Consider the following 20,539-nt stretch of genomic DNA (forward strand, 5'->3'; position numbering starts at 1 on the left):
TAACCTCGGAATTTTGTGTTGAACTTGAATTCAGGTTAGCAGCTACGTCTTCGAGTCTTCTCGTGGCGTAGCGGCAACGCGCCTGTCTAGTGAGTAGGAGTCGTGAGTTCGAGTCTCACCGAGAGGACGAGTAACTTTTTCGCAAATTTCACCTCAATTTGTCCATTTCTCACTCACGCCAGTATATGTAAAGTCTAGCTTTTGGAATAAAGTAAAACTTCCATTCGGCTGGTTAAGCCGCAAAAATCGATAATTGGGTTGTTTAGTGAATAAAATATTGCTATTTTCTATAGCCTAATCGATAGAGCTCATTTTTCTGAGTATAACGCGATTTTATTAGATTCCAATAGCTTTATTTTGATGGTTGAAACAACAAAATAGTTTCAATTTTCGTGGATAGAATGACAGTTCAATCGATAAAATGACAGTTCGACCCGAACACAAAAATTTTCCCATACAAACTTTAAAGGCATTTTAAAAATAGTTCCCGCACTCCAAAAATTATGAAATTTTGGATTTCGACTAATTTTTGGGTGGAGAATCCGATTGTAAAATAATCCGGATACCCTTAAAGAACCCAATTAATTAGTTTAATTAATAAAATCTCGTTATTTTATCGATCGGGTGAGGCCTAATAACTTTTTCCAGGAACGTCGCATCGATTTTATGTCTTCAGAGTTCTGATTCCTAGTGAAGTTTCCTACAGAAATCATTTGTCGACTTATTTTTAGGGATCTAGGGGTGACTCCTAGCGATTTTTCTTTGCAGGAGTAAAGTTTCACCATAGTAAATCGTATGAAAAACTAAGAATGGCGGGCGCTAAAATATAGTTTTTTCCGATCGATCTGAAATTTTGCACAGTTGATATGGGACCAAAGTGGAACTCAAAAAGTATACAGGAACTTGAGTTTTTCCATTTTTTGTATTTTTCCATAAAAACCGTGTACCAGGCTAGTGTATATCTCAGATGATTCCGACTGTTGCAATTTGTTAATGTTTACATCTGAAATAGGTTAAAGCTGGTCAAACAAATTTAAAACAAGCGGTGTATTTGCTCGCAGTTTGGTCTTGAGTAAGTTCAGATATTACGGAACGCTCAAGGGGGAGGTAGGGGGTCTAGCGCTGTGTTACGCTTCATACAAATTCCAAAATTTCCCATACAAAAGTTGTTACGTGGGGGAGGGAGGGTGTCTAATTTTGCGCTGCATAATATTTGAATGAACCCTTGGTCTATTCATTTCTTTTTTTTATTTTTTTTAACCAGTCTAAAGGCTCAATCGCCGTGAACAGCTTTACAGAGCCGAAACTCGTGACTAATTATACAAAATATAATTAAAAAACTTATCCTTTCTTGTTTTTCATCGTTGAAACTTTTTCCACAGACAAACAGACGTAACACCTTGAACGATTTTCATGGAAATCCATCGCCCAGTTCACACTACACAGCAAAAAAAGTTGTTGAATATTACATCGAAACCGCTGCAACCAGGTCGTTACATCGATTGATTAATATTACACAGCCCGATGTACTCGACGGCTTTCTATGTAATAAACAGATCCGATGTAATTTGCGCGATGTAATAAATTCGATGTACACGCATATGATGTAATTAAAGAGATGTAAAATGGTATCGATTTGAAATGCTCTTCAATGGCAGATTAAATTATATTTTCATCCTTTTTCGCTCAGTTTTAAATAGTTGAAGAAAATACAAGAAATACACTAAATTCAAAACGAAAAAGAATAAAAACATAATTAAACCAGCCATAGAAGAGAAAACGAGAATGAATGAATGAACTAAGTTTGTACCAGAAGTTGTTTATTCAATTATTTTCTTCTGCCTTCTGACGTTACGTCCCAACTGGGACATAGCCTGCACATTATCTGGCGGTCTATAGGCATTTCAAAATTAGCTAAGCTTTATTTTTAAACTATTTTTAAATTTATGGCAGGCACTGGCACGGAAATACTGTATGCCCAAGGAGGATCTTGAACCGACCGGGAGGCGCCCGTGCTGAATGCGGATACGGATCGTCGAGCTAATTAGCTAAAAGCGGGTTTTCCGGTTTTCCGACGGCGGCAGAGCGAATGCAACATTGACTCGAAGACGTATGCATTATCATCCTGAAACATATAAAAACGTATTAGTAACTAATAATAGAAAATTATCATTATTGATACGAAAATTATTCTTTCAGGGAAGACTTCTTGGCAAAATAATATCAGAAATTTTCGAGGAATTCCTCCTAGGAACGAAAGGAATATTCCGCAGCTTATTCAATTTTTCTAGAACATCCATTTTCTCTAGAAATTCCGGCTGCAGGAGTGGTACCAAAATATTTTTCAAGGGCTTGCTCCAAGAATTCCCTTCGGGATTCCTCTAGGAATTCCCTTCCGGATTGCTCCAGGAATTTCCATCGGAATTGCTCAAGGAATCCCCTCCGGGATTGCTCCAGGAATTTACAAAGATATTGCTCCAGGAATTCACTCCGGAATTTCTCCAGGAATTCCTTCCGGGATTGCTTAATAAATTCCCTTCGGAATTGCTCCAGGAATTTCCTTCGGGATTGCTTCAGGAATTCCCAGGGGATTGTTCCAGGAATGCCGTCTGGGATTGCTCCAGGAATTCCCTCCGGGATTGCTTAATGAATTATCTTCGGAATTGCTCCAGGAATTTCCTTCGGGATTGCTCAAGGAATTCCCTTCGGGATTCCTCTAGGAATGCCTGGAGCAATCCCCCTCCAGAAACTTCCTTCCGGAATCCTCCCGAGAATTTTTTCATAAGTTCTACAGGAACTCCTCCAGGAGGAAAATTCATTGGGGAGTATGTTCGAAAACTCCTTCCGGAGTCTTATCATAAATTCTTTCAGGAGTTCATTCGGCAATTTTTGCAGGAGTTCTTTTGGAAATTCCTCCAGGAGTTCAATCGAGAATTTCGGAATTCCTCCAGACATTCCCTCCGGGATTGCACCAGGAATTCTCTTCGGGATTGCTCCAGGAATACCCTCCGGGATTGCTCCAGGAAAACCCCCCGGGATTGCTCCAGGAATTTCTTCAGGATTGCTCCAGTAATTCTTTCTGGGATTGCCCCAGGAATTCCCTCCGGGATTGCTCCAAGAATTTCTTCCGGAATTGCTCCATGAATTTCTTCCGGAATTGCTCCAGGAATTCACTACGGGATTGCTCCATGAATACCCTCCGGGAATGCTCCAAAAATTCCTTCCGGAATTGCTCCAGGAATTTCCTCCGGAATTGCTCCTGGAATTTCCTCCAGGATTGTTCCAGCAATTCCCTTCGAGATTACTCCAGGAATTTCCTTCGGGATTGCTCCAAGAATTCTTTCCGGAGTTGCTCCAGGAACTCCCTCCGGGAATGCTCCACGAATTTCTTCCGGAATTGCTCCAGGAATTTCCTCCGGAATTGCTCCAGGAATTCACTACGGGATTGCTCCATGAATTCCCTCCAGGATTGCTCCAAGAATTTCCTTCGGGATTGTTCCAGTAACTCTAACCTGGGTTGCTCCAGAAATTCCCTCCGGGAATGCTCCAAGAATTCGTTCCGGAATTGCTTCAGAAATTTCCTCCGGAATTGCTCCTGGAATTTCCTTCGGGATTGTACTAGCGATTCCCTCCGGGATTGCTCCAGGAATTTCCTTCGGGATTGCTCCAGGAATGTCCGCCGGGATAGCTCCAGGAATGCCCTCCGGGATTGCTCCAGGAACTCCCTCCGGGATTGCTCCAGAAATTCCTTTCGGAATTGCTCCAGGAATTTCCTTCGGGATTACTCCAGGAATTCCCTTCGGGATTGCTCCAGAAATTTCCTTCGGGATTGCTGCAAGAATTCTTTCCGGGATTGCTCCAGGAACTCTCTCCGGGAATGCTTCATGAATTTCTTCCGGAATTGCTCCAGGAATTTGCTTCGGAATTGCTCCAGGAATTCACTACGGGATTGTTCCATGAATTCCCTCCGGGATTGCTCCAGGAATTTCCTTCGGGATTGTTCCAGGCATTCTTTCCGGGGTTGCTCCAGGAATTCCCTCCGGGAATGCTCCAAGAATTCCTTCCGGAATTGCTCCAGGAATTTCCTCCGGAATTGCTCCTGGAATTTCCTCCAGGATTGTTCCAGCAATTCCCTCCGAGATTACTCCAGGAATTTCCTTCGGGATTGCTCCAAGAATTCTCTCCGGAGTTGCTCCAGGAACTCCCTCCGGGAACGCTCCACGAATTTCTTCCGGAATTGCTCCAGGAATTTCCTCCGGAATTGCTCCAGGAATTCACTACGGAATTGCTCCATGAATTCCCTCCGGGATTGCTCCAGGAACATCCTTCGGGATTCTTCCAGGAATTCTTTCCGGGGTTGCTCCAGGAATTCCCTCCGGGAATGCTCCAAGAATTCCTTCCGGAATTGCTCCAGGAATTCACTACGGGGTTGCTCCATGAATTCCCTCCGGGATTGCTCCAAGAATTTCCTTCGGGATTGTTCCAGTAATTCTTTCCTGGGTTGCTCCAGAAATTCCCTCCGGGAATGCTCCAGGAATTCGTTCCGGAATTGCTTCAGGAATTTCCTCCGGAATTGCTCCTGGAATTTCCTTCGGGATTGTACTAGCGATTCCCTCCGGGATTGCTCCAGGAATTCCCTTCGGGATTGCTCCAGGAATGTCCGCCGGGATAGCTCCAGGAATGCCCTCCGGGATTGCTCCAGGAACTCCCTCCGGGATTGCTCCAGAAATTCCTTTCGGAATTGCTCCAGGAATTTCCTTCGGGATTGCTCCAGGAATTCCCTTCGGGATTGCTGCAAGAATTCTATCCGGGATTGCTCCAGGAACTCTCTCCGGGAATGCTTCATGAATTTCTTCCGGAATTGTTCCAGGAATTTCCTCCGGAACTGCTCCAGGAATTCATTATGTGATTGCTCCATGAATTCCCTCCGGGAATGCTCCAAGAATTTCCTTCGGGATTGTTCCAGGCATTCTTTCCGGGGTTGCTCCAGGAATTCCCTCCGGGAATGCTCCAAGAATTCCTTCCGGAATTGCTTCAGGAATTTCCTCCGAAATTGCTCCTGGAATTTCCTCCGGGATTGTTCCAGCGATTCCCTCCGGGATTGCTCCAGGAATTCCCTCCGGGATTGCTCAAGGAATTGCCTCCGGGATTGCTCCAGGAATTTCTTCCGGGATTGCTTCAGGAGATCTCTCCAGGATTCCTCCAGGAATGCCTGGAGCAATCCCCCTCCAGGAACTCCCTTCGGGAAATCTCCCGGAAATTTTTAAATAGTTTTACAGGAGCTCCCCGAGGAGTTAAAGGAAAATCATTGGGGAGTATTTTCGGACACACCTTCCGGAGTCTTTTCATAAATTCTTCCAGGAGTTTCTTCGGCAAATTCTTGTAGGAGTTCTTTTGGAAATTCCTCCAGGAGTTCTATCGAGAATTTCGGAATTCCTCCAGACATTCCCTTTGAAATTGCTCCAGGCATTCCCTCTGGGATTGCTCCGGAATTCCCAGTTTAGATATTCCCCCAGGATCTTTGTTTTTTCCTCTAGTAGTTTCTTTTGGGTTTTCCCCAGGATCCTTTCAGAAGGTTTTCTGAGTTGCTTTCAGATGATTCTGCCATATTAGTTGATTGTGAGAATCATCTGGATTCCCAGATCCAGATTCCGGATTTTAGAAATTCCATATTCCGGGATTTTTCCAGGAATTCCCTTCGGAATTGCTTCGGGCATGCCTTCTGGGATTGCTCCCGGAATTCCATCCGGTATTGCTCCACAAATTTTCTCCTGTAGCTGAAGAAAATTCCTCCAGAAGTTCTGCCGAGAACTCCTCCAATAGCTCTTCGAGAATTCCTTTAGAAATTCTACGGAAATTTTATCTAAAATTTCTCCAGAGGGGGAGTTCCTTTGGGCATTCCTTCAGGAGATCCGCTGGAAATACCTTCAGAAGTTCTTTAGAAGTTCTTTCAGTAGCTCTTAAAAATTTCTTCAGAGGATTTTTCGGAAATACATCCAGGAGTTCACCCAATTATTTAATAAATATATTCGGGAATTACTCGGGATTCTTTCAGGTTTTTTTCACCCTTCTTACACCCATAAGAAGGGTATAAATACCGCTCGAAAAACCGACTTTCGATCCGAGGCCCGCAGGGCCGAGTCTTATATACCAATCAACTCAGCTCGACCAACTGAGCAAATGTCTGTGTGTGTGTGTATGTATGTGTGTGTGTGTGTGTGTGTGTGTGTGTGTGTGTATGTGTGTGTGTGTGTGTGTATGTGTGTGTGTGCGTATGTTACAAAAAAAAGTCACGCGCGTTTCTCAGCCGTCTGATATCCGATTTGAATTCTCTTAGTTGCAAATGAAAGCTATTACATCCTAGTAGAACCCTATTGAATTTTATTACGATCGGACATTTGGTTACCGAGATATCTTTCGATGAGTACTTTGAAGTCATATAGGTTAGCTTTTTGAGAGATTTTTGACATTTAGCATATTGATGAATATCTCAGCCGTGTGTCAATCGATTTGGGTTCTCTTGGCACCAAATGAAAGCTACAACATCCTAGTAGATTGCTCAGAAATTTTCTTAGGATTGGACATTTGGTTACAGAGATACAGGGGATAGACAAAATGATCGGAACAGGCAAAATTTTCACTTTTCAAAAAATATTCAATTAGCTGTAACTTTTCGAAAAGTGCATCAAATATTTTCAAATGTTTACTGTAAGTTCCTCAACTAGTTGTGTATCAGTGGACAAAATTAGGAAAAGATCGGACAATTCTTCACGAAGTTATAAAGATTTTTGAAAAAGGAAAAATTTTCCGATAGCCAACTTTGAGCTGTTATATCTCCGGATCAAATGAAAGCTACAATATCCTTGTAAAAGGCCCTGAAATTTTATTTCGATTGGACATTTGGTTACTGAGATATCTTACGAAGAGTATTTCAATAAATTCCTTTTTTTACCAGTCTAAGGAAAATTATTTTTCTATTAATAATGCTGACCTCATATAAAGTGTATACTAGCAGGTCATTATTTTCAATAAAATTATAAATAACAAATTACAAATAAACAGGAATTCTATGAAAACTAACAATATGTTAAATGAAAGCTTTGAATTTATATATTGTGGGAAAAATGCAAGAACTGGACAGCCAAAATAACTAGTAAATGCCAAAACTGGTTTACATAGTAGATGTATCATTTTTACACCATAACCATGACTACCAAGTACTTCGGAGCTATTTTATTCGACTGATTAATAGATATTAGACAAAGTATATCCCGCTGATTTTCTTATCCATTTGTTAATCGATTCAAGATCTTTTGGCAGTTAACAAAAGATACAATATTTCAGAATATGTAAGCTATTTTTTTTTAACATTCCGATACAAGTTTCTAGAAGGTGTCTGGCATTTCTGGTAGTTTAGTCCATGGTCTGATGCTATTTTGGAAACCAATCCACTAGATGCCAAATCCACAATATTTTCTAGAACTTTTGATCAATCACACAAAATCAATTTGTTAAATACGAATAAATACAACAATATTTTTAATAAGTGTAAGAAGGGTTCTGTTCACCATAGGTGGATTAAATCGGTTTTTTTGTTCTGAAAATACTCCTGGAAAATGTTTGTTTTGAAGTTCCACCTAAAAAAAAGCTCGTTCTAAGAGTTTTCCTTCAGGAGCTTTTCATATGAATTTTCCTCCAGGAATTACTTCTGAGTAGCAGTTTCAGCTGTTCCTTTTGGATATTCTTCCCCAGAATATCCTTCTGGCGATTTTCTGGTGTTTCTTCTAAATGTTTTTCAGCAGCAGTTCTTCCGAATGATTTGCAATATTTTCCTCTAATATTTTATATTTACAGAAGCTTTTCATAAGGAATTACTCTCCAGAAGTTCCTCCTGGTTATTTTCGCTGGAAGTTCCTCCTAGTGATTTTTCGCTCAGATTCTCGCAGGTATATTTTCTTTTAAAGTTCTGTCAGGGAATTTTTCTCCAGATTTTTTTTTCTAATGCTCCTTAAGTTTTAGCATTCCTTTCAAGGCCTCGTGGGGGTTCTTCCAAGAGATGTTTTTCGGAGATACCCTGGGCGTTTACCATAGCATTTTATTTTATTGTTGTAAGACTTCTTTTGGAGATTATTTTGCAGGAGTCCCTAATATTTCTCCAGATTAACATTTCTGTCTGGATATTTATTTCCAGCAGTTCCTTCCGAGGACCCTTCTATTATTTTCAGATGGAAGAGAATTCTAATGGTTTTTCTGCAGGAAGCTCTCTCCCTAAGTTTCTTTTAGGCATGGTGCATCTAATTTTTCTTCTAGATAGAATTCCGGTAAAATCCGGTCCTTAGGGTTTCTCCACTAGTTCCGGGGATTTTCATCCAAAAGTTCCTCCACAAGCTTTACTTCAGAAATTGCTCTCAGTGTTCATTATAAGTTCCTCCTATATATTTTTGCTCAAGATAAGGTATAAGGCCGAAGCCTCTTCACGGACGGACATGAGGTGATCGATAGGAGGAAGCAGCACTTCAATGAGGTCCTACAGCAGAAGCTCACAAGTATGATGAATGGATGGAGACGGCTTTCGTTCGAAGACCTGGTGAGACCTACCCTGCCAGGAATATGGCGAACAACAAAAGTGAAAATTTTGAAACTGCTTATAAATTACACCTACTTTGTTAATTCATGTTACGATAGGATTGATGTTGAAGCTTTAAAATTTCACATAGAAATAGACTTTTAAAATGTAATTAACTGAATTGACGATAATAAACTAAATAAAAAATAAAAAATAACCTGAATGGCTTGGAGAACGTAGGCACGGGAGACCACGGCAACGGAGGAAACGACTACGCCAGTGCAGCAAATGACGGAAATGATCCAACTCCCACGCTGAGGGAGCTAAGGATGCCATTCACCAGCTCAAACCCAACAAAACTGATGGTAATGATGGTATCGCAGCTGAACCCATCAAGATGGACCAAGAAATGTAGTCCACCAGTTTGCACCGGTTAATAGTCAGGATATGGGGGACCGAACAACTTGCCAACAGCGGATGAGTGGAAGCGGAGGAGTGGAAGGAAGGGGTAATGTACAGCAGAAGTTTTAGGGAGAAACATTTTGAAAATTCAGTTTAAAATTTGTGAAAAAGTCTGAAACTCCTAGGAACAAGACAATGCGTTTGGCAGAGTAACTCCAGAGAAATCTAGAAAAGTTTGTTGCTAAACCTCCATGAGTCAATTTTTTATGACTGGATGGACGCATGAGAGTAGATTCAGCCATACTTCAAAACATTGTCTGGGTTTACTCCAAACAGCTTTCCAAAAAAAATTAATATCTACTATTATATTGTCAACAGGTTCAAATTTTTCGAAACAAGAAAAACAATCCACTCACTATATTATTTTTAGGTGAAACTCGAAACTTTTCAACTATAAATCTAAATAAGCCGATATATCGGGTTTTCGAATATCGGATATCGTATCGATAATTTCATGCCGATAATTATCGATATTATCGGATTTATCGATATCGTCCCAGCCCTAATTTTGAGTGCGGCTATAAATATACCATCTTCCTTCGTCTGTCACCTATTCGGACAAATTCCTGGTGGTATATTCGATGACATCTTAAGAGAAATCTGATATTTTTATAAAAATTTGAGGATAAATTTCCGGGAGAATCATGTCAAGTGATATCTGCAGGTACTATCTGCCAGATAGCAAGTCATTTCTGGTGGAATTCATTGAGAAATTTCTGGTAGAATCCTCGAAACAACATCGTATTCTTCATCGAATTTCTGAAAGACCGATTAAAGAAATTTCTGGAGGAATCCCTGACGAAATCTTAGAGAGACAAACAGAATGAAAGGGGTAAGACAAAATGATCGGGGCAGGCAAAATTTTCACCTTTCAAAAAATGATCAACTACAGTTAACTGTAGTGTTAACTTTTCGAAAGGGGTATCAAAAAATCTCAAATTTTCACTGTAATTTTGTTAACTAGTTGTCTATCTATGGTCCAAATTTAGGAAAAATTGGGTTATTTCACTTGACGTCAAAAAGATTGTAGTAAAAAAGGCATAATTATCCGAAACCTAACTTTTAACAGTTACTGTTATATCCCCGGATTCAATAAACCAAGTGCAATAAAACTATGAGCATCTACGACTGATATACTGCCCATAACTGCATAATTGTAACATTCGCATTTTTTGCTGGTTTTGAGTTAATATCGGCGATCATCATCAAATCACAAGTACTTTCGATTACCTTAATAAAAATTTCAAGTTTGTTCTAGGATTTTTGAAAAAAATATCAAGTCATTTTGTCTCATTGACCAATGTAACCGCATAACAGTCACACTGAAGAAATAGACTGGCTTTGAAGCGTGTTATCAATCATAATCAGGTCCAATTTTTTTTCTATCAATTCGTCTAGCATATAAGATGTGCTGTAGAAAAATTTATTACCAACCCGAATAAAAAATACAGTAGAAAAACCGAACGTTATATTGTAACAGTACTATTTAGAACCATATTTTTACAATAGACACCACTGTAAAAATAAAAATACAAAAACAATAAGATGTAATGTTGGATACCATACCGTGAATTGTAAATAAGATTTTTACAATATATTATACAGGTTGTTAAGTATCGTAACAATATAAAAAAATATTTTTCTCCATATATATTTTTTTGCAAATCCATACATTTTATTGTTAATGAATTGTTCAAAATACTGATACGTGGGTTTAAATATACCGTACATTGTATGGTACATGAATGGTTTCAAACAATAAAATGTACCGTAAATAAATTGTTTTTAATTGTAATTTCACTACTGGTTATACATTTAATCAAATGGTTTTGGAATGGTTCTCTTTTGTTATGTTGAATTGTTTTACATTACATAAACCATATATTGTTATATTATCTTGCCATTTTCCTCCTGTTAATAGTGGTTTCTGCATTTAGTAGTGTTGCGTGTACATACACGCTGCATTACACGAACACCACTTGAGTTACTGGTTGAAAATAGTAAACAAAGATCAGCTGTTCCCAGCAAAATCAAATGGGCATATTTTCAACCAGTAGATTTGCATTAGTGTTCGTGACACCGCGCTGCGAAACCACTATGGCATCTTAGGCTTATTAGATTTATTAGAATGCGCTTTGGGAATTCCTAGAGTGTTTTGGATAACCCTGTTGGAGGGATAGTAGTGTGGCTCTGCTGGTAGTTGCAGTTTCAACAAACCCTTCATATATAGGATCGCCCACGTCTAAGTCTGAGTAGTCTCTGATTGCATTAACAGTTGAAGCTTAGGCTCCCATTCCCCACCAGCCAGATAACCGGGTTTCGCAAACTAAGCATTATTTGTGGCAACACTTTGAGCGGCATGATGGAACTATGCCGAGCGCGCTAAGCATTATTAGACCACTAATGTAGTTGCATGAAGTGGGTGACGAGGTACATAAGTATCATTACAGCGTGCTTAACCGTTATTGCAATATTGAGGCACCAGTTTGATTAAAGTTTGAAATACATAACAACTCATGAGATAACTTTCAAGTTCGATTCAAATATAAGTTAGGTTAAAAAGCGAACCCGCAGATGAACCTATATTAAAAGTCATTTCAGTGTTCAGTCCAGTCCATATGTTAAAGATGGCTCTACGTCAAAGATAAAGTTTGTCAACCGCATTTGATTTGATTGTGGTCGAAGGCAAGTTCACATGAGAGAAGAGGAGAAAACTCCCCTAAATGCAAATACAGAAAGAATAGTGTTGAAGTGTTGAACTCATCTACTGATTTACGGTAATCTGACCTGCATCTTTCCGGGTTGGCCTACATTGCATTAGTATTTCTCTCATCGCACTCTACACACCTAGCCCGCCCTCGAGCCCGCCATATCTCTTGGCCCCTGCTTGGACCTGCAGTTCTTAGGACATCTGGTTTACCACTGATTTAAACATGTTATTGGCATTAACCCTTTGGAGCCGGAGGGGTCATATATGACCCCGGCGATGAAACCGAGCATAACAAACGTGTTCGACACCAGCGAGGTTGCGTCAACAGCGGCGAAAAAAATCGATTCCAAAAGGTTAAATTGATGTTTCAACTTATTCACTTTTTTTTCTTTCCTTTCTTTTGCATCAAAAAAGTCACAAACATCAACAAAACAAAGCACGGAAAAAATCTTAAACTGAATAAATCTGGTGTTCGATTTGAATAGGTCGAATCTGCATAGGAATCACAGCAAACATACGATCTATTCAAATCGAACACCAGAAATAATAAAAAAATTCACGGAAAAATAATGTTTCGGAAAAGTGAATGGATCAAACGTAAGAAAAACAGTATAATATATTGTTACATAAAAATCCAATGTAAATGTATAGTATAGCGAACCATTTCATTACAATACACTTTATTGTAGCTGGTACACTGTATGGTGCAGGAATGGTTTTCACCATACACCCTATGGTTAGTTTTTATCCGGGAAACGATTGATTACGAATTTATGAGAAATTTTTAAAATTTAGGTTCATTTTCATATTATTAAAAGTTGAATCTTTGGGCACCATTTTCTCCAATGCCTACTTTTGACTCTTATGCGATTATGAGCTTTTAAAAACTTTTGACTCATCCTTATATTGTTAACACGAAAAGACATTTTAACGATTAGATCATTTTTCTAATACAACACCAAATAAGCAAAAACTTCAACATCGTTTCAAAATTCAAGATGGTAACTATAGTTTATTTTAATTCGCTTCAATTGACTTGAATATAAATATGTTTTGAAAGGAAGTAACAAAATACCCACCAAGGAAATACAAAAAAAGTCATTCATTTGACGGTAAACTTTCTTAAATTTTGTTTCCTAATATTGGGTAAAAAATACCCAAAGAGATTAGACAGAAAAGAAAACATTCCGAGTTTTACTAAGAATTCCGTTAAAATTTCTAAATGAACTGTAGAATTGCAATCGCGCAAAATCTCATTTCTAGAGCTTAAATTCTCATTGTTTACCGGGGATTTTTAGCTATTTCATAAACTTCCTTAAAAATTCCGTTGAAATTCTGCTTTCAAAATTTCTCTCTTCGGTTTCTTCTGCAATGCCTTCAAAAAGCCCTTCAGGAAGTCAAAAATCTGAAAATCCAATTACCGGGAATACCTGTCATAGCGATAAGAAAACAAAACTGCCAAAATACTTGTCATCTCATTACCAAAATAATCACAGAAAATCATTACTCAAATTACTAATAACTCTAGGATATGCACATAAAACTACCAAGTAATTATTCCTCTTCTTCTTGGCACAACATCCCCACTGGGACAAAGCCTGGTTCTCAGTAGTGTTCTAAGAGCACTTTCACAGTTATTATCTGAAAGCTTCCTCTGCCAATGACTATATGGCATGTGTATATCGTGTGGCAGGCACGAAGCTATTCCCAGGAAAGTCAAGGAAATTTCCTTTACGAAAAGTTCCTGGACCGACCGGGAATCGAACCCGTCACCCCAGCATGGTCATGCTGGACACCCACGCCTTTACAGCTGTGGGTATATGGGCCTCCACCTCCAAGCAATTCATAATTCCAAATTATTTTAGAATAACATTCCTAATAGCCAAAATATTACCGATTAGTGAGTGCTGGAATTCCCTTAGGATTCCGGCATTTCTCCAGGTGAAATCAAATTTCCGGGTGGGAGACACCCTGCACAACACTACACGGAGAAAAATCAAGTTGGTTTGAAATAACAAACTAGTTTGTTGATTTTTAAACTGATGGATTTGTTATTTCAAATTCAACATTTGTTGTTTTCAAACTAAAATTGGCAGTTGAAATAACCTCGTTTATTTGTTGTTTCTAATATTGGTAAGTGACATACGGTCCAGTAAAAACGAACTAAAATGTTTGTAATTTACAACAAAATCCATGGTTTGTTTTTACTAATGTTTGGGTTGTCAATTACGTTTGTAATTCGAGAAAAACAAACCGAAACTTTGATTTGTTTCAACAAACTGTCCATGTACAATCAAACCAACATGTTAGTTAGGGAAAATTCAACTGGAATTCCAGTTCATAACAAACCAGATTATTAGTTTGTTTGATTTTGATCAGGAGTACCCGGTTCGTACGACCATTTTACAGAAGATAATTGAAACGCCTCGTGGATCGCAGCAGGAACTGAGTGTAAAGAATTGCGGTTCGTTGCGTTTATTTATTTTTTGTTGAACTTCGAACTTACTTCAGAATCTCAGGTAAGCTTCTATATTTCAACCTGATTTCAACATTCATAGTGTGAAGTATAAATTCATAACATTTTTAGGCACGTTTGAAATCGTGGGCTTCCCTGCCATGTTTCATACGGAACTTGACCGCCGTATTCTTGTGTTAACGCAGAGTGAATTCACCAAGGAATTCACGATGAATAGTGCATTGTATCATTTTTTGGAATAAACTGACGTGAAATTGAATCGGAGCAAGAAACGAATTGTGCTTAACGGTGGAGTTTTGCTAAGATACTTGTCGTGATACTTCGTGATGAGGAAATGCTGAATCGCTGAGAAGGACTAAACATGAATAAAATTACTATTTTTCAGCGAATGTGAATGTTGTTAGAAGCGAAATAAAGTTACATGCTTTATAACAAATTATTTTATTGAAAACAAGAGAAAAAGAAAAACAAGAGCAACAAACAATTAAAAAACAACTAATTCATTAGTTAATTCAAACGACACGTTGGTTCAGAACAAACTTGAGTCCGGTATATTCAAACGCATATTTTTGGTTTGAAACAACTGATCGCGGTAGTTGTTTCTGAAGCTGTCATACGAAACAACCATCACGTTTGTTATTTCAACCAATGTTTTGTTCCTTTTACCCGCAAGCTCAGAAACACAACAACAAACTATGTTAGTTAGTTTCAACCGGCGTTGGTTGTTGAAAGCAACTAAAACATTGGTTGTGCCATAATCTACCTTGAATTCCGGCTAAAACAAACTAAATCCTGCTTGTAATTACAAACATTTTTTCTCCGTGTAGGGGCTTGAATCGAATTTCGATACGATTTTATGTACCCTGGGGATAATTACCTGCTTATCGCTGATTCACAAGAGCAATTTAATAATGTCAGGAACCTCCTCAGACTCTGACGGGATCCTGTTCATATTTTAAACCCCCGGTGCCGGCGTCCACGGCCGCTTGTACAAGAGCCATCGTTGTGTTCTACTCTCCTGAAGCATCCGATCGATAGGCTTCGCGCCAGGCTCCGTGGTCCATCGGCTTTAAACAAACTTCTTGTCCACACGTCAGAACATAGCTCCAGCTTCCAGCTTGGACGTTGGGATTCGGTCGCATTGCATCCAATTGACCTGGTCCTTCCATCAGCTACCAAGCAACTGCTTCCAGCAGCTTGCTTTGCTGCTTCCATGGCATACTGTCTGCCAAGCGCTCCGCTCCAACTCCAACCGCGATGCAAAGATTTTTCCCACCCTCGTCCAGCTGCTCCAGCTCGTGGAAGTCAAGTTCTTCCAAGATTTCTGCAATATAAAAGCATCCTTTATTACATAAATTTTCACCAAAGAAAACCGCAAAAAAAAAACTTACCGATTGACGAGAGCTGCCCTTCTGTTTTTGGTGGTCGGTGTCCCGGAAAAGCTGTATTTAATTGAAAAATCATCAGTATCATAAGCAAAATTAATTGTAATCAGAAAAATACTTACCCAAAACAAGCGTAATCAAGGAAATTATGAATAATTTATAGAGAAAACAATCGACTCGAGCGAGAAGCAAAAATGGCTGCTGCTTGTCTGTTGCGCTGGCCGATAACAACAATCGGTCAGTGCTGCTAGATGCAATATCGCATCATAGGGGGATGCGATATAGCATCGTTTTTGTGTAATTTCTCACAACTTCAATGCAACCAGTTGGTTGCAGCTGTTTCTGTGTAATATTCGCATTTGCTCGATGTGAATATTACACAGATACAACGGAAAGGAGAATCGTTTTTGGTTTTCTGTGTAATGCTGAGGTGGATGTAATTTTGTGCAAAATTGATGTGATTATGTATCTGAAAAAAGTGATTACGTCGGTTTACTGATACATCGAGTGCATTACATCGAGGCAGATTACATTATTTTTTGCTGTGTACCATCACCTGGTGGAAAAGTTGCACGAAGCTCTGTGTTGTGCAATATCGTCAACAGAAGGCGCTAGTGTGAAACGTCAAACGCATAGAAAAATGATGCGCGCGCCTCTGGTTGTGAAAGCCACAACTATGATCATTAAAAATGATCGTTAAAAGCGTGGTCGATGGAAATTTCGCAAGTGTTACGTCTGTTTGTCTGTGCTTTTTCTTTCAAAAAAGTGTCGATAATGCACACAACTACATGGCCCGTGTTTGGGGAACGCTGGTTGTTACATGCTTTCTTGGTTTCGCTTGCCTCCTGTTTTTTCGTCCGTCGTCGCTTGTGTGTGACCACGTTGTAGTTCGTCGATGAGCTCGATTCATTGTCATCAACAACAGTCCAGTCGTCGTCATTGTGTTTTGCTTCTTCAGCAATAGGTACGCCCGATGATGCATTTAGTATGCGAGATGAAGATTTTTTCTGCTGATTGGTTATCGGTGGAAAGTCTGTTTGCTTGAACAAACCGTCGGGAGAAGACAAAGCTGGTGATGTTGCTGATACGGTTTCGTTTGGGGAGTGGGGCTCCGAGCACATCCCACCGGGCTGCGACGATCCAGATGATTTCGGCTGATTAGGGTTGACAACCATAGTATTCTCGTTTTGTATGGTGATGACCGAAGGGATATCTCGGAATAAGTTTATTCGCAGCACACGAACGCCGTTCGACATGCCGGGGAAATAATGTTTCCATTTCTCGTCCCTTATGGAAATTACCTCCCCAAACTGCAGCATATTTTCGCAGATGGCTGCATCGCTGATCGACGGAGAAATCGAGCACTCTAACGGTTACCGCATCGCAATCGACGTACAGTGATCGATAGCAAAAGAGGAATCAAAAAAGCGCGTCCGACGTATGCGATGTGTGGCTGTGAACTGTATTAATTTCTTTGAGAGCGGTCCATATTTGGTATATACAGTAGACGTTCGATAACTGCAACATGTTTACGTTTCAGTTAGTGAACAAAATTCGATAACTGCAACGTCAGATAGCCGTCAACAACCCATCAATTGACGTCAAATGAACGAAAAAATCATTCGATTGTTCATTTGGGCTAACTTGGCGCACCGTTTTGACGGATAACTGCAAATTTGTTGCACTTACCGGACTTGCAATTAAAAAGCATTGCAGTTAAACCGTTTGCACCGACCGAACGTTTACTGTACCTATAAGGCAATCCATGACGACTTCTCGCGATGGGGATGACAGCCATAAGTTTAAACACAGTGTGAATACAACTTAACAAAGTTTCGTCAAGTGTCGTTGGTGCTTAACAAATTCCTTTGTGTTCAACTGCCACCCCGATCATCGGGTGTCAAAAATACATGGTAAACAAAAAAAAATCAGCTGATCGCATCTGTCTCATGATTGCCTTATTTGGACCAAAAAATAAGTCGCCGGTGAAGATGCCCTACACGCTAACCCTCAGCTACCCAGATTGATGTCAAAGTGACCCAGATCGAGCAAATCTGCAGTTACTCTAATGTGGGTAAAGGTACCTTTACTCAAATCTGGGTTACCGATGTTAGCTGCAAAATCTGGGTAAAGGTTACTCAGATTAAGGCGTTTCTCATCATACCCATTTTTGTATAAATGAGTAAGCAAGCATGCACCCAACTCGAATAATTAACCCCAAACAAAAAAAAATCTGGAAATGAAACACTTACGATAGGCTTGTTTGTCATAATAAATAAGCATTTATTTCACCTATTTCACACGTAATCACTGAAATGTTTATTGTTGGGGAAGTCCTGACTGATTGAGGAGATTCGGAATAACCGACGGGGAAAATGCCGACTTCTCTGTTGCAGCCGGGCAAAGCGGACGGCATGCCTGAAAATATAATGGTTTTGAAGAATTTCATTATGAAAAGGACCGTCAAAACTCTTACCAGTCCATAGTTCGTAGCTTCCGTCGTCGAAAATTGCTCAAAGCTCCTCCAAAGGCTCTGATTTTTTTCACTCCACCATAGTTTACTTTGCAAGACGCGGCGGTCCAAGTGATTTTTTTCAAGTACCAGGTACCCAGATGTTTACCCAGATTATGACAGCAGCTCACTACAGACAAAAATGGGTTTTTGGATTTTCACAAAGACCCGTTTACCCAGAATGAGGGTAAAGCTTACTCATTTGATGTGACAACGGTTACACTGAGAGATCAAAGTACTCTTTAAAGAGTGAAAAAGTACCCTTTTCGAGAGTAACTAGGTGAACTCATAAAAAGAGTAAACGGTCTTTACTCTTTAAAGGGTAAACTGCTTGTACGTCAAATCAACGTGTGATTTTTACTCTTTTTCTGGAACGATTTCAAATTATGAAGAGAGTAAAATTTACCCTTTTTATCATTTTATAGGGACTTTATGAAACTTTTGAACTTTTAAATAAATAAATAAATAAAAAAACAACTTTAAAATACTTTTTTGCAAACGTTTTATTAATTTTTGTTATTTTTCCTTTTGATGTTAATTTATTGATGTGGACTTTGCCAGTCGGGCACGGACAACTTATATTCCCGCGCCTGGTTGAAGGAATCCTGGGCCCAACTTTGATCCAGGTGGAGGTCAAAAAGAAGGCCACTCTCGGAGCCACCGACATCCTAATGAAATAAAGAATTTACAAATTAGTTCGCGACTTAACAACGCTGTTGAATATTTTGTTTTACTTACCCGCAAAAATCAGCAAAATCACTTACATCAGCACTGGATGCACCTCGAAAATGCTTAACAAAATTTTCACTCATTGAAGAGTACTCGGTTGGAATTGTAATAAGGGCAAAATTTACCCATTTTCAAAATTTGACAAGTACCCTTTATTTTGACAGTTTCATATACTAGCAAAAAAAGGGTACTTTTTATTCCTTAATGGGTAATGCCGGATTCGCAGTGTACCCGGATTTTGACAACTCTAGCGTAACATTTGAAAAGGGCCTATCTGCAAAACGTAAACATTGAGAAAATCGCATGAGAAGATTACCTCCCAGATTAGTTAATCCTATTTAAAAACGAAAGTCTTTTTTAGGTGTTTTATTCCATCTATTGACACATCTGAGAATCTACCTTATGGTTCTGTGCATTATTTGCATCATACTATAGCAAAAATTCCATAAATCATGTATTTTGATCATGAATGGCAGATAGGCCCTTTTACAATCTTAAAATCAGTTAGGCCCTTTCAGTTAGGCCCTTTTATCGTCGGCAATTTCAGTTAGGCCCTTTTATTTTTTTCTTATTTTTAGCTAATTTTAATTATTCTGGATTATTTTTATCGATAATTGGGTTGTTTAGTGAATTAAATATTGCCATTTTCTTTAGTTTAATCGAAAGAGCTCATTTTTCTGAGTATAAGGTGATTTTATTGCGTCCCCATTCATTTGTTTTGATGGTTAAATAAACAAAACAGTTTTAATTTCCGTGGCTAGAATGACAGTTCAATCGATAAAGTGACAGTTCGCCCCGAACAAAAAATTTTCCCCATACAAACTTTAAATGCATTTTAAAAATAGTTCCCGGGCACCGAAAATGATGAAATTTTGGATTTCGACTAATTTTTGGACGGAGATTCCGATTATGCAATAATCAGGATACCCCTAAAGAACCCAATTGAAGGAAAGTTAAAGAGCTACTCAAAATTATTGGAAAACATGAAAAATAACCCAAATTTACAAAAGGGCCTATCTGATTTGAAGAAAAAATTTCAGTTAGGCCCTTTTATTTTTTCTTAATTTTAGCTAATTTGATATATTTTGGATTTATTTTCATCTATAAATCAAGGAAAGTTCTTTAACTACTAAAAATTATTGGAAAATTTGAAAAATAATCAAAATTTACAAAAGGGCCTATCTGGTTTGAAAGGTAATTTTCAGTTAGGCCCTTTTGAATGCAGTTAGGCCCTAAAAGATTATTGAATTTCAGATAGGCCCTTTTAAAATTTATTTAAAATACGGGTAAAATAGCTTTTTTCTCATTGATTAAGGTGTTATGAGATAGCTTAGGTAGATATTGATAGGAATAGTGAAAAATCGGGTTTGTTTACATTTTGCAGATAGGCCCTTTTCAAATGTTACGCTAGAACTGTGAATAACATAATAATCCGGGTAGAATCGACCCAGTCGATGGGTAGTTTCAGATAAGCGTGTAAGTTGCTCTTCTTCCACAAAGCCCATGCAGCACATTATTTTATTCGTCAATGAGCCTCTGTACGAATTTGCCCTGTCCTGCTCACTCCCACAGAAAGTTTGAAAACACCGCGCACAGTAAAAGTCACATTTGACTTTTACTGTGCGAACTGTTTTCAAATTTTCTGTGGGAGTGAGCAGTACGCCAGATTCGTGCAGAGGCTCATTCACCCCTCGTCATA

At 39.0% G+C, this 20,539-nt stretch overlaps 1 long non-coding RNA gene across 1 annotated transcript; it reads right to left on the minus strand.

Annotated features, from left to right (window-relative positions):
• Positions 1-1,799: 1,799 nt before the first annotated feature.
• Positions 1,800-16,151, minus strand: LOC134289730 (uncharacterized). The gene is made up of 4 exons (XR_009998644.1): positions 15,722-16,151; positions 15,606-15,656; positions 15,092-15,538; positions 1,800-2,125 (listed from the first exon to the last, which is right to left on the minus strand). It is a non-coding gene; the product is annotated as an uncharacterized LOC134289730 (long non-coding RNA).
• Positions 16,152-20,539: the final 4,388 nt, after the last annotated feature.

Source organism: Aedes albopictus, chromosome 3 (assembly GCF_035046485.1).
Source record: "Aedes albopictus strain Foshan chromosome 3, AalbF5, whole genome shotgun sequence".
In the NCBI taxonomy this organism is placed as follows: domain Eukaryota; kingdom Metazoa; phylum Arthropoda; class Insecta; order Diptera; family Culicidae; genus Aedes; species Aedes albopictus.